The sequence below is a fragment of the Fukomys damarensis genome, unplaced genomic scaffold, assembly GCF_012274545.1.
Source record: "Fukomys damarensis isolate Sample0158 unplaced genomic scaffold, DMR_v1.0_HiC HiC_scaffold_32, whole genome shotgun sequence".
In the NCBI taxonomy this organism is placed as follows: Eukaryota; Metazoa; Chordata; class Mammalia; order Rodentia; family Bathyergidae; genus Fukomys; species Fukomys damarensis.
In genome coordinates, this window is record NW_022900944.1 from 5,890,115 (window position 1) to 5,906,040 (window position 15,926).

The window sequence follows — 15,926 nt, forward strand, 5'->3', positions numbered from 1 at the left end:
TGGGGTCCTTGGGTCCTTCCTGGGTCTGTTGTCGCGCAGGCCGGGAGCTCACGCGCAGGCCGGGAGCTCACGCGCACGCCGCCGGGTGATCGCCTGGATTGGGTCTTTAAATCTGGGAGGTCTGATTTTTTAAAGTTCTTTATATATTCTAGATAGTAGACCTTTGTCTGAGGAACATCTGGTAAATTTTTTTCCAACATTGTGGGTTGTCTCTTCATACTGTTGGTGGTTTTTTTTTTTTTTCTGGTTATGCAGAAGCTTTTTAATAAGCAGAGATCCCACTTGTTGATTGTTTGTGCTAGTTCACATGCAGCAGAGGTTTTGTTCATGACATCTTTTCTTACACCAATTTCTTCAAGAGTTCTACTTAACCTTTTTTCTAGCCAGTTTAGTTTTCATGTCTTGATATTTAGATCTTTTATCCATTTTGATTTTAGCTTAATTCATGGTGAGAGATACAGGTCTAGTTTTAATCTTTGTCAAGTTTAAACCCAATTTTTCAAACACGATTTATTGAAGAGATCATCTTTCCTCCAGTGAGGGAATTTATCTCCTTTGTTGAAGGCCAGGTGGCTGAGTGCGTCTGGAGTTGTTTCTGCATCTTCTAATCTAGTTCACTGATCCTCAGGTCTGTTTTATGTTTTTTGTTTTGTTTTTGCCAGTACCATGCTGGTTTTATTACAGTGGCTTTGTAGTACGGTTTCAAGTTGGGGATTGTGATTCCCTCTATTATTTCTCTGTTGACCAGAATGGCCTTTTCAATTCTAGGTATCTTCTGTTTCCAAATGTTTTTCTGGATTATTTTCTGTAGTTCTGTTAAATATATTGTTGGTATTTCAATTGGGATTACACTAAATCTATATAGTAGTTTTGGAAGTATGGCCATTTTCATTCAACTGGTTCTTCCTACCCAGGAGCAAGAGATGTCTTTCCATTTTCTGATATCCTCTTTGAACTCCTTTTTTCAGAGTGCTGTAATTTTCAGGGAGGTGGTATTTGATTTCTTTTTTAAATTAATTTTATTGGTACACTTAATGTATACAGTATAATGACATTCATTGTTGGAAATTTGTAGCTTTACATGATCAGTCTTTGTTCTTATTTTCCCCCTTCCCCCTGCCCTCCCTTCAAGCCTTCCATCCCACTCAATCTGCAAAGAAAGAAACTATTCAGTATTTACACATATGTCCAATTAATTTCACTTAAGTGTTTGGCTTCTTTTGTTGCCAGGTCAGGGAGTCCAGGTGTTTGAGTGTCAGATTCTTCCATCTCATTGTCCCTTGGGGCTGCCTTTGGTGATCTGGAAGTCTGGTTTTGAGACTTGTTGAGGTGTCTTCTCATTTCAACAACTGCAGTCTGCTATTCCTTACTGAGGTGACTCTTTGCTCTCCAATGGGCTTCAATTCTCAGCAAGCCTCAGAGAGGCCTCTCACTGCTGCTTGCCACTGCACCAATACCTGGGTTCGGAATGAGGCCCTCTGGATCCCTGTGCGGGGATGTTGTCCAGGAAGACTCTGGCTGGGGTGTGTGCACACTTAACAGTGGTATCTAGGCAGGCCTGTGGCTGAGGCTTGTGCCCTGTGCAGCTCCTTTTCCAGGTGGCCTTTGGCTAGGGCCTGTGTGCCTAAACAGGTCGTGTCTAGGCAAGGCTGTCTGGGGCCTATGCACCCAGGCCATTGCTGTGTGAGCAGGCTTTTGGCTGGGGCCTGCCAGTGTTTCTATTTTTGTTCTCAATTTAGGAGAGAATATATAAATATGTACACACAGTCCTCTATATTTCCATACCATCGTTTATTTCCTTTTACCACCTAGTAAGCTACAAATGGAGTATAAATGGTACTAGTACAGACAGAGGAAAAGTCATTTATTTGAATGTGCTTTAGTTCTCTGTGTATAAATATACCAGGTTTCTCTGGAGGTAAAATGAGATTTGATCTATGTATTAATTTTCTGTGGCTGCTATAACAAATTATCAGAAACTATAGCTTAAAACAAAGAATTTAATCTTTCCCAATTCTAGAGATGAGAAATTTGAATTAAGATGTGTGCACCCCTGCACTCATCTGAAGGCCCTGCGGAAAATCCTTTTCTTGCCTTATTAAACTTCTGGTGATTCCAGGTATTCCTGTAGGTGTTCTGACCTCAAACCCCCATCTTTGCATTGATAGTTACATTGCCTCCTTTTTTTCTATTTTTGTTTGCTCTTTTTTTTTTTCTCAAGCTAAATTCTCTCTGTCTTCTAACAATACAGGTAATTGCATTTAAGTTTCTACTGTATGATCCAGGATGACCTGTCCATTAATTGTTAACTAAAAATGCAAATACCATTCACCAAATAAGATAATAAAGATTACATAAATTAGAATATGGACATTTTTTGCTCTTTATCATCCAAAACTCATATCCGGTGTCCCTCATGCAAAATACACTGACCTCAACCTAACCTTTGTCCAAATGCTCTAAGCATCAACATTAAATCCAAAATCCTATCTAAATAATCATCATGATAATTACCAACTGTCACAGTGGGAGTGTAGTTATTTAACACAGAAATACAATTATAATGAAATTATCAGTTTTCTTGTCTTTAGGCACCTTGTCCTGAAAGAACAAGATAAGGACAGTGTAGAAATACAGGTAGATTTAGACAAAACACTGGCAGCAAATTGACTAGATATTTATCACATTGACAAATTAGCTTTGTGCCCATACAAAAGTAAGTGTTTGGTTTAATAACTGGGAGCTGAACCCTAGCCCTCCCTGTTGACCCATAAAACTGTTTTTCACAGGCAATTTGAGAAGTAGTAAAATTAATTGTAATACTAATATGCTACTACTAATCCTAGGTCTCTTAGGATGTTTTGTTGCTTTATTATTTATAAAATGCCACATAGAAAGCTCGGGAAACTGGAGAGTGTCTTACTCACACCTTCCTATGTCTCTATCTATGTTGAAAAAGCCTTTACATGTGCACGCAGCACCCAACGCACCAAGGTGAGCACACAGGTGAGTCCATTGTCCTGTAGGGAGTGTGATGAGAGACAGAATGGGGGCTAGCAGTGAGGAACCAAAGAAAAATTTTCAGGATCCTTAAAGTAGAGAACTTTCAACTTGCCTAAAATTTCAGTCTTTGGGAAGATGTTCACTGACTTTATATAGAGAGAGTAGATATGGAAAGTGAACCTAGAGCCCTTTCTGATTCATTCATTTTCATTGTATAGAGAGAAAATAATGTAAACTGTTCAAAAATACAGAGGATAGTTCTATGCAAAGCCAAGGAGCGATAAAATGTCCTGGTTTTGTTTTGATCTCGATCTTGGGCTGTTTCCTGGTTTTCTGGAACTAGCTGCTCTATGGCCTGCAGATGAGTAAATACTTCTGGCAGCTCGATATGTCTACGTGGCTCAAGTATTCATATTATTAAAGATATTTTATACATAAAATATGAATGCAATTATATGTAACTACCCATAGTTGCAAATGTGTACATATATGATGTTAATTGTAAGTATACAAATATATACACATGTTTAAAATCCCTTGTAAATACCAATATGTAAAGGAGATATGTCTATATGCCCCTTCATCTTGCTAGTGAACCTGAGTGGACTATGAAGCCCCTGGGATCGGGGATGCACACTTCTCTGTGTGTCTGCAGGGGTCAGAGGCCTGACTGGAGATTTATGCCATGGGACTTAGGACTTGTGTATGTGACATATGGCTCCTGGCCCATTCCTTTCTTGTGCTGTTCCCAGGCTCTGCTTGCTAGTTGCCATGAACTGGGCAGCTTTATTATTCCACACCTTTCTACCATAATGACCCTGCCTTACAGCCAGCAGACCACAAATTAAATTTGCTAAGTGAGGAGCCAAGTTTAGTCTCTCTTAGTCACAGGTGTCGGGTACTGTGTCCTGGGATAGGAGAAGTGACCGATGCAATGCAACCTTAGAAGGAGTGATTCCCCCATGTCCCCTCATTTGTCCTCTCCTTTCTGTCCCTTCCTCCCTATGAATATATTTACATGTACAGTTATATACAGAGTTTTTATTATAAAACAGATTAATAAGTTGCCAATCTTATATTAATCAATTTTAAAATTTTGATTATGTAAATATTGTATTTTAACAATGAATGATCATAGAACCGTTGTATTTGTTATTACTTGGTACATACAAGAAAACATGATAGTAGTATATTTAAGACTAAATAACGGAAATATTTAGCTAACCATCATATTCATCTTTAATAGTTTCATATAATGATATACAATAACAATGAGACCTGTTTCTAAGTAATGAACTAAATTTATAAACTATCAAAGATAAATTATGAGCTCAGAAATGAAGAATAAACTGAGTCTTTCAAATTGGTGTTTATAGATACATTCATCTCTATATGAAACCACGACAAAGATTTTCTGTTTTGTTTTCCCTCTGCCTTGTGACTTTGCGTAATTAAGTCTACTGAAATAAACTGGCGAGACATAGATCATCAGGAAAAAAATCATCTTAACTATGTGAAAGTATGTGGAGTATTGCAGAAGAATATGAGTCTGAAAAGAGAGGTCTCACTTTTTAGAGGACTAATTAGGGGCTTCAGGTTTCTGGGAGGTGGTGACCAGTCTTTAGAGGGAAAGAAGAGGGAGCAGCTGATGAACAAAGGCCATTGTCCTATTTCAAATAACTTTGCCTTGGCGGCAGCTCCATAAATTAAATGGCATATTTAGTATAAATGTATAGAGACTCAGTCTTGTTTTCTATGAGTTGATCTTCCTTTCTTAACAGAATTTCAAGTAGGAAGTACAAGGCAGTTGCATTTATTTTGGAAGAACTTCCTGCAGTTGTTTAAGGGATCTTTAGAGTGAGCAACTTTCTGTGCTTGAGGAGAAGTAAGAGGTCAAAGAGATCATGTATCTGAGGCAGCTTCTAAGGACTCACAATTTCCTTTAATTCAAAGAACTGAGCAGATCAAAGAACCAAACTTTAGGGTGTGAGCTGTGTTCTGAGGCCCAACAAGTACTGCTCTTATCCCAGGTTTATGCCACTGTTATCCGTTTGATTTTAGAAAAATATATAACAAATACGCACAGAGATAAAACCATTATTGTTATAATTATTTTAAACATTTCTGCCAAAAGGTGACCTTTGGAACAACAAATCACTTTGTCTCCACCATAAAATAAATATTTCTGAGATGTATACATTCTTCAGATGTATTTCAATTTGACAATGCAAAAGGAAGGCAGGGCTAGGTGGATTCTTTTGAGTGCTTCTGGAAAATGCCCTTCAGATCATTATTTTTATGCTAACACATCATAAGGCAATATATATTAAAGTTACCCATAGTTTTTAACATAGATTTCATATTTTAACCATTGTATGACATTTTTTAAAATCTCAGAATATCTTCACAAATTATAAGTTTTTAAAAAATTTTGTTATTTCCATATTTGGCTAATATAGTTTATTGAACTAGTACAAGGCAATTGATTTATTTTTGGTAGAGTTGGTGTTAGAAATTAAATTTTCTGTCTTGGATATATTTGTATTTAATCAGTTATGTATTTTCCAAGATGTCTTGAACCACTAAATCAACGTGGTTCTCCAATTTTCATAAAATACTGTAAATATCCCTTGAATTTATAATTTAAAAGTGTGGAATAACACCCAATCCTTTTCATTTCTGACAGGTTCCCAGTGTAAGACCTAACTGAACTAAAGTAAGTCCATGTTGGATGAGTAATGGCGCCACAGGCCATTTTGTACCACTGCCCATTGTAGTTGCATCCCTACCTTTGCTTAGGAATGTAAAACCGCATAACTTTGTAATCTAAATACTAGTCTCAACTATGATTAATGTGAATTAGCAGGTGAACATTTAGTAGTTCTGGGTAAATAGATAAAGATTGTTTCACTCTTTGTCTTGCCCAGAAGGAATGTTTTGAAAACCTTGGGACATTCTGTAAGCATCTTGAGTAGATCCCCACCCTGCCTATCCCCTTATAAAAAGGACTTCGGCCCCTGAGCTGGTGCCTCTCTGAGCTGCTTGGCTCCGGGAGTGCTGTCTGGCCAGACTAGTAAAGGTCTGTTCCCTTTCCAATGTGTCCAGTGTGTTCCTTCCTGGGTGAATCCTGGACTGTCCAGCTCTTCAGAGCAGTAAAGTCTAGCTCTTTGGAGTGGTAGAATTGAACGCCTCGGAGTGGTAGTAAGGCCCTTGGTCTTACATTTTGGAAGCCCTTGGTGGCTGCTGAGCTCCTTTGAGTGGTAGTAAGGCCTTAGGTCTTACACCAGTAATTCTGATAGTGAAGTCCAGGCTCTGAGATCCTCCTTCTAAGGACAGTTGCAGAAAATAACCACTAAGTGTTTTTCAATTTTAGCCCCTGAGCCAAAACCAACAGTTACTTGGAGACCTACAAATGCAAATTTGTGTCCCACCCAACTCCCACCAAACAATGTCTGCTTTAGCAAATCTGTCATAGGGTATCATGCACTCTCATGCTGGTGGAGCACTGACCTAGCTCAGATTTAAATAACCAGGTTTCCTATTGGCCCAGGAACATGTCATCTTTCCTTCTTGTTAATAAACATAACATGAATTATCTATCATCACCAGATTATTGTGACACTGAATTAAAAACTATAATAAGACAGGCAGGGGTGGGCCCTCAACACAGAAGACACATTTACTGAAGTCCAGGATTCAAGAAAAAGAGGAATTACTACACCCACATGCTTCCCTGAGAACAAACAGCAGTAATTGATATTCTAAATAGGAATCAATCACCATGGGTGGGGTCCAAAACTTTCCCAGCCCAGCATTCCCTGAATTCCTACTTGCTATTACATGACTAGCTTCCCCATTTAATCCCATTTAATTTGATCCCATTTAATCAATATTACCTAAGCAACTATACTTACAATCCTACTGGTTGATCATAGTTTTGTGCCTCTGTGTGATTTCCCATTGGATCAGTATTACTTGTAATCTTGTGAGTTGACTGTAGTTTTGTTCCACCTTGTGCTCAGGTCACCTCTTGGCTTTCAACATCTTGTGACTTTGCTCACCCCCTTAGAGAAGTGGGGTTTGGCAGACAACTCACTTTCTGTCTCTCTTAGACAGAAGCTGTCTTCAGTAAATTCTCCCTACTCTTTGAACTCAATAAATTCTTCCTTTTCTTCTTATTCCAGTGTTCCTAGAACTCTTTCTTCCATTTTAGAGAACACAAACTTGGCGTGTGCAGACATCTAGTAGGTTGGGAGTTATAATATTCCCCTTATATCATTTGGATTATTTGGAGGTCATAAAACCCATAAATTGTACATCCTATATCAAGATGGGATCTCAGTTTCCCAAAGCTCTTCAAATAGGTTTTTTACTATCATCACAAAGAAAGTTTCAGAACTCAGTAGTGAGAGGTTTAAACAGAGTTTATTAGGCAGAGTTCAAAAAGTGTGGAGTGTGGGCAGTGAAGAGGCTCCTGGCTGTATGGGGTTGGCGATAGCGAGCGTTCTTCCAGATATCTGCGAAGCTGGGTAATCTAAGCTGTTTTGCATAAAAACATTATTTGAATCTAGTTCTAAACTCTAGTTGATGTCCCTTACCTTATGGATTAGATTAATTTATGGATTTAGCATATCTGTAAGAGATTTGAGTGTGATAGGCCTAGAAGGAAAAACAAAATATAGGCCTGGAGTAAAGATGAAGTACAAATATGTGTAACTTCGATAACTTTATGGCTGGAAGTTACAGTTTTCTTAAAAGCACGATTTTACTGTTAGATTTCCTTATCTATTTTCTATCTTTCTGTATTTCTTTTATCCTAACTCAATACCGTGATTGGACAGCCCAACAATATCTTCACCAGTTTATATATGCATAATAGAATTAATCACATTATTATTTAAAAATACATATCCCAATTGATAGCTCTTTTATTACAATCTAGATCCTCAAGATTATAGGTGAAAGGGCCGGGGACTTCACTCAGTGGTTCCACCGCCTACCTCGCAAGCTCAAGGACCCGAGTTTGATCCCTGGTACCAAAAAAAAGATTATAGGTGAAAGGTCAGAGATTTAATGCATGTAAAATTATATAAGTACACTGTCAAATGGGGTACTGTCTGAGTCGAACTTTACTAGAGGCTACCTAAGGGATTTACAGGACAGACGAGCTTCCAATGGCCTCGTGCAGAACGCGCTTGAGTCCTGTGCGTGCTGCAGTGCTAGAGCTCACTGCAGACTCCCAAGCAAAGCCTCATCAGGAAGTCAAACAGTCTGGGTGGGAAAGAGGAAGACTGAGCTGGAACCTGCCCTGGAACTCTGGAGACTGAGGTCCAAAGGCAACTGAGCTTTTGTGAAGAAGCAGAAGCAAGGCTTCCTTCTTGTTTCTCTTCATATTGGTTGGCGCCACCCACATCCAGGTGGGGTCTTCCTCCGCAGTAGGTCAATCAACCAGACACAGCCAGAACCTTGCTAAACTAATCCACTTGGCATTTCTGATTCGGGTTGACAGCACAACTGACTGTCACAGGTGCTCACTACTCACACTCGTGGATTTATTCATAAACTTAATGCATGTTCTCCAGTCACAGGAAAGTCACATTTCCAGAACTCAGTGTTAAAATGTGGCTTGTGGCTACCATATTAACAGGACCACCTGTATTTCTACTGACTAGCACGGTTTCCTAGACACATAAGGGAAGTACATTTATTTCTTTTCAAAACAAGCTCAGGTCATAGTCTTCAAAACATGTTGAGTCTGCTGCTATGGCAACTGTAAGGTATTTCTTGTAATTTTCCTTAGAAATATACTAAATATTTCTAAAGAACACAGTGTATAAATAACATTGCAATTGCTTTCTCACTTTCTTTGAGAGCACACACACACACTTATTGGGTACATTCACAGTTTTGTGCTTGAGGGTTATTATAATGTGACTTGTAATTTATCCACTGCTTTCTCTAAAGAGCTTGGTCCTTCGAGAGATAATTTCAAACTAATTCCAACTGTCTGGCTTTTATCTATCCCATCCCACTCTCGGTAGTGCTGCAATCAATACAAACAAGTCTAACTTCCTTGAACTTTCCAGGTTTCTTTTCACACTATTCTGTCATAATGGACTTTATTTGTTTGTTTGTTTGTTTGTTTGTTTGTTTTTTGTGCCACAGCCACTAGAGATGTAGGGGAAAAATCAAATGTTTCATATGTCAAAAATCACTTTTCACTTTGATGGAATAGAAAGAACCAGAATCCCAGGACTAAGATATGTGGAGGATGTTGCGTTAAGAGAGATTCTGGTGGATTCCTGTGTTTAAATGAACCCCAATAAAGCACCTATTTCTGGAATCATAGGAAGTAGCCAAATACTCACTTGTCAAAATTCCTCCCAGGAGGCAGCTGCATCATTCTTCAAAGATAGAGATTCTTGAAGCACATGTCACTGAGATCCATTTTTCACCGGAGTAGAATCCCCAAACCAAAGAAGTTTGGTGGCAAATTCCTTTGGTGGCAAAACTTAAATTGAACCAACAGGAGGGAGGGTTATTTTGTGTGTGTGTGCTATTGAGAAATATATTGTCTTACTTTGGGGGAAAAGCAAGTAAGAATGCTCTCTTTGTTGTTTACACTAAGAAACAGAAATCACACCTGAACTCAGCTGCCCTGCTCCGGAGCTGGCATCAAGTTGGACAGTGCCATCATCTGTGGCTCTCAGTGGCTCTGCCAGAGCTCCCTACCCCTGAACAAATCACTTTGACCAACTGCCCTCCCCACTAGACCTGGGCTACCTTGAGCACCAGGAGACCAAGGAGGCGGGCATAGGGCTTCCCACTCTGCAGCTGTTCTGACTCCCAGCAGACCTGCCCAGAGGCCTTGGTGCCTGGCCAGGTAGCCTAAGGGAGCAAAACTGAAGGCTCCGGAGAAACAGAAGAATGGCACCGCCCTGGACCCGAAGCTCAGTAAGATACCAATACTGCCCTCAGGCCTGGATCTCACATGAATGAACATCTCTTTCCGGTGACACCTTGCTCTGTCTGGAAGACAGAGGCTGATTCTGTTACAAGTCAGGACCTGAGTTCTGCATCTGAAAAGGTAAAAACTGGACTAGATGACCATTTTGTCAAAATCTCTCTGATGGATCTGGCACCTGCAACAGGTCACGGAGAATCATGCATACTGACACCTCCCCTTTGAGGCCTTTGCTCCCAGTGCCTCTCCCCTTCTTCCACCTCCTCCAGTCTTTCAGGACTCATTTAGAAGTCCAGGAAGACTTCCCCATGGACTGACCAAGAGTTCAGTGAAGAGACTGGGTTAGAGGGTGGGAAATCACAATGTGGTCTGGATGAACTGAAGCATAAGCAGTGAGACTTGTCAGATGGTAACATTAAGAGGTTTAATTACACAAGATTGCCTCAACTCCTGCTGAGAATACTTATGTGAGAACTTTTCAGTACATGTTGCTTTATTTGGTTCACAGATAACGATAATATTAGAAGGTAATGATAGCGATCGTACGCCATTCAATAAGTTCAGTATATCATGATTGAGGAAAGAATATCAAGAAGAAATGTACTTGAGAAAATTCTGTACAAGGAGTTCTAAGACTTGGTTTGCCTTGAGTTTTCATAATAGTTTAAAGATTATAATATACTCTCAAAATCCTGGGTAGGAAGTATGGTTTAATATTTTACTTGGGTTACTTTCTGCAGTCATCTCCTTCACTGATTGTATTACTGAATCATTTCTCTTCCACCTGGGAAAACAGCAAGATCTATTATCATTCCATAACTTGTAACAGGATCAAAATTATATATCATCTTTTAACAAAGGAGCAAAAGTACTCAATTTAACCCAGCACGAGTAAGTTATGTCCATTTTCAATGGCATTAAGTATCTTACTGTTTAATATGGTATATAATAATACTACTACTAATAGTTCAGATAATTTTTTTCAGGAACAGAAAAAACCCTTTTTCAAAATAGATCCCATTTTTGTTCCAAAATGTAAGCAGTCATATAATATTTGTATTTCCTATGTCATTTAGAAGCATTTAAACTTGAGTTTACAGAATAGCCTAGAGGCTTTAAATAGTCACAGTGTAGAGTCACAGCTATAAAAGGTGGGAGGCGCACAAGTTTTAAAGAGGCTGAGATTTCAGACAGTGGAGGTCATTTTTGAAGTTATTCCCCTTGAGTGAGAGATATTACACAGGTGGATGGGGAAGAGGACTTATACTATGAAATTGTCCCTGATGAAAGGGCACATACTTCCGAGTTACACATGGATAAATAACTCATTAAATTGAATATCAGTAACTATTTTTTCTGATTAGATCAATGTCCAATTTTACAAATACTTCCTCTGAACAGTATAAATTTATATATCAAAGATAACTCTGAGTTGAGTCCCAAGCAGATGGAAGCTCGATAATAGGTTAGTAATTGATAATTTCTAGGAGACATATGGGATACTTACAAAAATGAAGCTGATTGAAATAGGATTCATCTTAAGTAAAAAAATTATGTAGCCATATAAATTTATTGTTCTGAGAATTCATTTTCCTATAAACAAATATATTCAGTGTGTTTTAAATTTATCTAATTTTATAAATATTCTGAATGTAATAAAATATTTAAATATTATGAAATAAACTGCTGATAGTGATACTAATGACAGATTGAATATTGTTATCTAAGATACATGGGACCAGAAATGTTTTGAACTTCAGACTTTTTACATATCTTGAAATGATGGCATATGCATAGTTAGATATATCAGGGACAGAACTTAAGTCTAAACACCACCTTCATTTATGTCTGTTACACATCTTATAGCCTAACAGTAGTTTTATGTAATATTTTTAATGCTTCCGTGTTTGACCATAACACAAAATATGAGTTCAAGTGTGGAGTTTTCTGCACATACCATTATGCTCAAAAAAGTTTCTAATTTCAGAACCCTTTGGATTGTGCATTCTTAGATTAGGAAAGCTCAATTTGTACTGCTCTTTTATACATTGGAAATTTATGTGACATACTCAAAATATGGGTGTTCTGCTAATAGTCTTTCCATATAACTTCTCAATTACAGATTTAGAGATTAAAACATTTCCCTTCAAGAATAACTTGACATCTATAGTAAGCATCTTGCATTTATCTTGTACAAGTCTCTAGTATAATACTTTGTAGGGGGTAAAAAGCAATTTATATTACTAAATTGAATTAGAAGAAAACACTCACTAAACGGCAACTGCTTTTATTAATAGTAAATTCCTTTTATCTCACATTTTCCATTTGACTTTTAGAAACTATACTTTTGTTTTTATGTATATTCCAAAGCAGTACTCTAGCATTGTCTAAAATGTATATTTCAACATAAAACATCATATTACTGTTACATCAGTGTTCTATTTGTCCTGAATCATACTAATTTTCACTTTCCAATGCTTTAAGTGGATTAAATTATAGAAATACAAGTTTTTTATTCCATAAGTGAAACAATTAGAGATGCCTTCACATTTCATTGGTAGCTTTCTGAGGTAGTAAGGAATTTATACTTAAAAGCTATAAGCTGGGGCCAGGAATTTAGTTCAGTGGTATGGTGCGAGCTTCACAAGTGCAAAGGCCTTAGTTTGATCCCTGGGATCAGGGGGGAAAAAAGAAGAAATGATTAAAAACTTTCAGCTGGAGTTCAATGGCAAACTTGAATGAGAAGCATAATTTTGATCTGCAATGGTTATCAGATTAACAATTCTTAAATATCTGTAAACATATGACTCAAAAATTTGTATTCAATAATTATTAAGTAGTTATTTGTGTATTTTTCCACTTAAATTTTATGTTATTTTATTATATTGTAGTCCTTAGTTGGTCTTTTGACTTACTTAAGAAAAATAAATTTTGAAGTAGATGACATTTCTATAAATAGTAAATCTTCATTGTGAGTATAATTCATTCCAGAAGCATGCTTGTAATCAAAAATACTTGCATATCAAAGCAAATTTCCCTATGAGAAATAATGGAAATTCAAATAATTTGTTCCACAACTCCAAAATATTCACACAAAATGATTGCAATATGGTAATAAAATACTAAATCATTACAAAATATAAAGAAAAGTAAACAAATTAACCCATACTTACCTTTAAAATCTGTGGCCGGTGTGAGGGAGATGAGAGAGGAAGGTTACTCTGTAGGACAACTTTCACAATCATTAATAAAATCACTGCTATTTTTTTTTCTTTTTGTGCAACTTTAACAAGGAATCCAATGATGCTCACTTTTACCCCCTTTTGAGGATTTCATGAAAATGTAACATTGCATTGCTGTTAAACAGATCTATCATTCAGATTGTTATAGCCTTATTTGGATAGTGAGCTACAAAATTTTGCACTATTTCTCACATTTTACATTTGCATTAAATTCTAATCTCATTTGAAGTGAGGAAGTCCTCTGCCTTTTTCTCCTCCTCTGCAGACAAGATCTCCTCTATGGCCTAATGCTATTAGTAGATGATCATCTGTAATCTCACAGAGAGGTAGAGAGGGAGAGAAAGAGGAGGAAACCATTGACTCATTTGTGATTTTGTGATGTTTGGCATCAGGGACTACCAATAAAAAAACCCAAAACAAACAAACAAACAAAAAACTAAAATGAGAGGCCCCATTTCACTCAGCTATTGCCTTTCTTGGTATTTTCCTGAAAGAATTAAAAGAATTCTATCACAGTGATATATGCACACCCATCTTTATAGCAGCAGTACAGTTTGCAACAGCTAAATCCTAGAAACAACCCAAAAGCCCAAACACCAAGGAATGGATAAAGAAGATGAGGTTCTATTTTTTCTAATACCGTGGAGTGCTACTCTGCCATAAAGAAGAATAAACTCGAGACATTTCTAGGTAACTGGATGCATCTTTCAGACTAGACTCTTAGGTGAAATGAATCAAACACATGTCCAAATAACACATGGTTTCTCTGGTGTGAGAAGCAAAAAGGGTAAATAAGGACCAAAATGTATACTAGATATTGTGAAATAGGAAGAAGAGATTCAAATGGGAAGGGGAACAAAAAAGGGGAAGGGGGAAAGGAAGGAACGGAAAGAAAAAAGGAATAGAATGAAAAATGGAAACAAACTTTTGTAAATAAAGAGAGGAAGAGAGGTTGAAGGATGGGAGGGGAATAGGAAAAAAAAGAATCAAGATCCATCATATACAGGTACAAATTCCCTATGATAAATATTAGCATTATGTATATCTAAAATGTACCAATAAAATTAATTTAGAAAATAAATTTGATGTACAAGCCATCTGTACTTGTGTTCAACAGCTAATGTCTCATTTGTGTCTAAGAATCACTATTTTCAAGCCAAGTTTATGAGCTCCCTCGAAACCTGGCCTCCTGTGGCAGTGAACACTACTAGTAAGTTAGTGTCACTGCTAGACAGATCAGAGTTTTAATTGTCATGGTGGATTTTTTTTTCCACTTGACCCTGCATATCAACTCCCTCTCTGAAATGCCTCCGAAAGATTCTTAAAGCATCTCAGTTGCCAGTAGTTCAGTTCCCATTTCCCTCACCTAGGCTGATACCAGAGTTTTGTAATGGTATTCCACCTCAAGGCACTCTTCAGTCTGAACTGCAGTTGGAATTGTTCTGAGAAATGGAAAACCGATCACATAATCTCCTATGTGAAATATCTACTCTTAAGAACACTGAATCCACTTCCCTCTTCCTTGTCCTGCTTCTTAGCTGTGACCAGGCCTCAGCGTATGTCTTCATCCATGAAACTCAGTGCATTCTTTTTTCTTTGGTCCCTTCTCCCCTCTTCCTCATCAATATCAATTCATTTTTATTCTTCCCTTGGATCCCAACCTCATCAGCACTTGCTCTGTGATACCCTTTCTCCACTTCCCAAATGAAGTCACTGATTAGCATCTCCGCATGCTGGGTGTTACCTTTCCTCTATAGCAACTCACACAGCAGCAATACTGTATTGATTTAATGCAACTCATTAAGTTCTAATTTTTCTATTCTATGGTAAAGTCCTGAATGTCCTTTATTTCTGCAGTAATATATCATCAGGACACATCAGATGTTGTAGCATTTGTTGTATGTACAATGCTGTACATACATTACTGAATGCTTGGACCTAAGGTTAAGGTCATCACAAATCCTACCCAATATTCCCTAGCCTCACAATCTCACCTGGGACAGGGAAGGCCATTTTTCGGCCTTTGGACTTCTAATGAACTCCCTACCTGAACAATTTGTTCAGGGCTCTTCATAAAGTTCTTCTGGATACATGAAAAGGTCCCACTACATGGTAATTTCCTAGATAGTAGAAATTCTTTGTTACAGATCTTCATCTTTGTTTCCCTCTCAGTGCAGCACTTCATATATAATGTATTGAACACACATGCACACAGCTGTACACACTCGTACACACACACAGACATACACAAAGTTCACCATATAAATAAAATCCACTCAGGTTGTTCTACACATATCAAAGTTCTTTCATCAATTTCAAATATCTCTGGAACATTTTTAACAATAAAGATGACCTTAGCATCATCCTCTAAGCAACCCCGCCCAATGTGTGGTTCATATATATTCAGCCTTAGTTCATCTGTGCATTCATGAAAAGAAGTCATGTGACAAGAGAAATTATTGTACATTTCTTAATCCCTAGGTGAGTTCATTTGTCCAGGTTTTTCCAAAAAAGAAATGATCTCCATCTGTTTTATTGTATTTCAAATACAAAGTTAAGTATCTTTAACTGTGTTACTCCTGACAGCCAATTAATTATATGTGAAATAGCATACAAAGTGATGATGAAAATATTACAAATTAAGATTAAGAAAGAGTGTAAAAAGGGGTCATTTATATTCTAGTAATTTCAAAGTTGACATTAATTTGCTTTTCAGA

General features: G+C 37.5%; 1 long non-coding RNA gene across 5 annotated transcripts; it reads right to left on the reverse strand.

The window, feature by feature from the left end:
- Positions 1-7,440: 7,440 nt before the first annotated feature.
- Positions 7,441-15,310, reverse strand: LOC104852008. Of its 5 annotated transcripts, XR_002024881.1 has the most exons (5): positions 15,204-15,310; positions 13,141-13,188; positions 10,690-10,751; positions 9,372-9,514; positions 7,441-7,542 (listed from the first exon to the last, which is right to left on the reverse strand). It is a non-coding gene; the product is annotated as an uncharacterized LOC104852008 (long non-coding RNA). The 5 variants fall into 5 exon arrangements; XR_002024878.1 differs by lacking the exon at positions 15,204-15,310 and having other exon boundaries at positions 13,141-13,356; XR_002024880.1 differs by lacking the exon at positions 15,204-15,310 and having other exon boundaries at positions 10,650-10,751; positions 13,141-13,356.
- Positions 15,311-15,926: the final 616 nt, after the last annotated feature.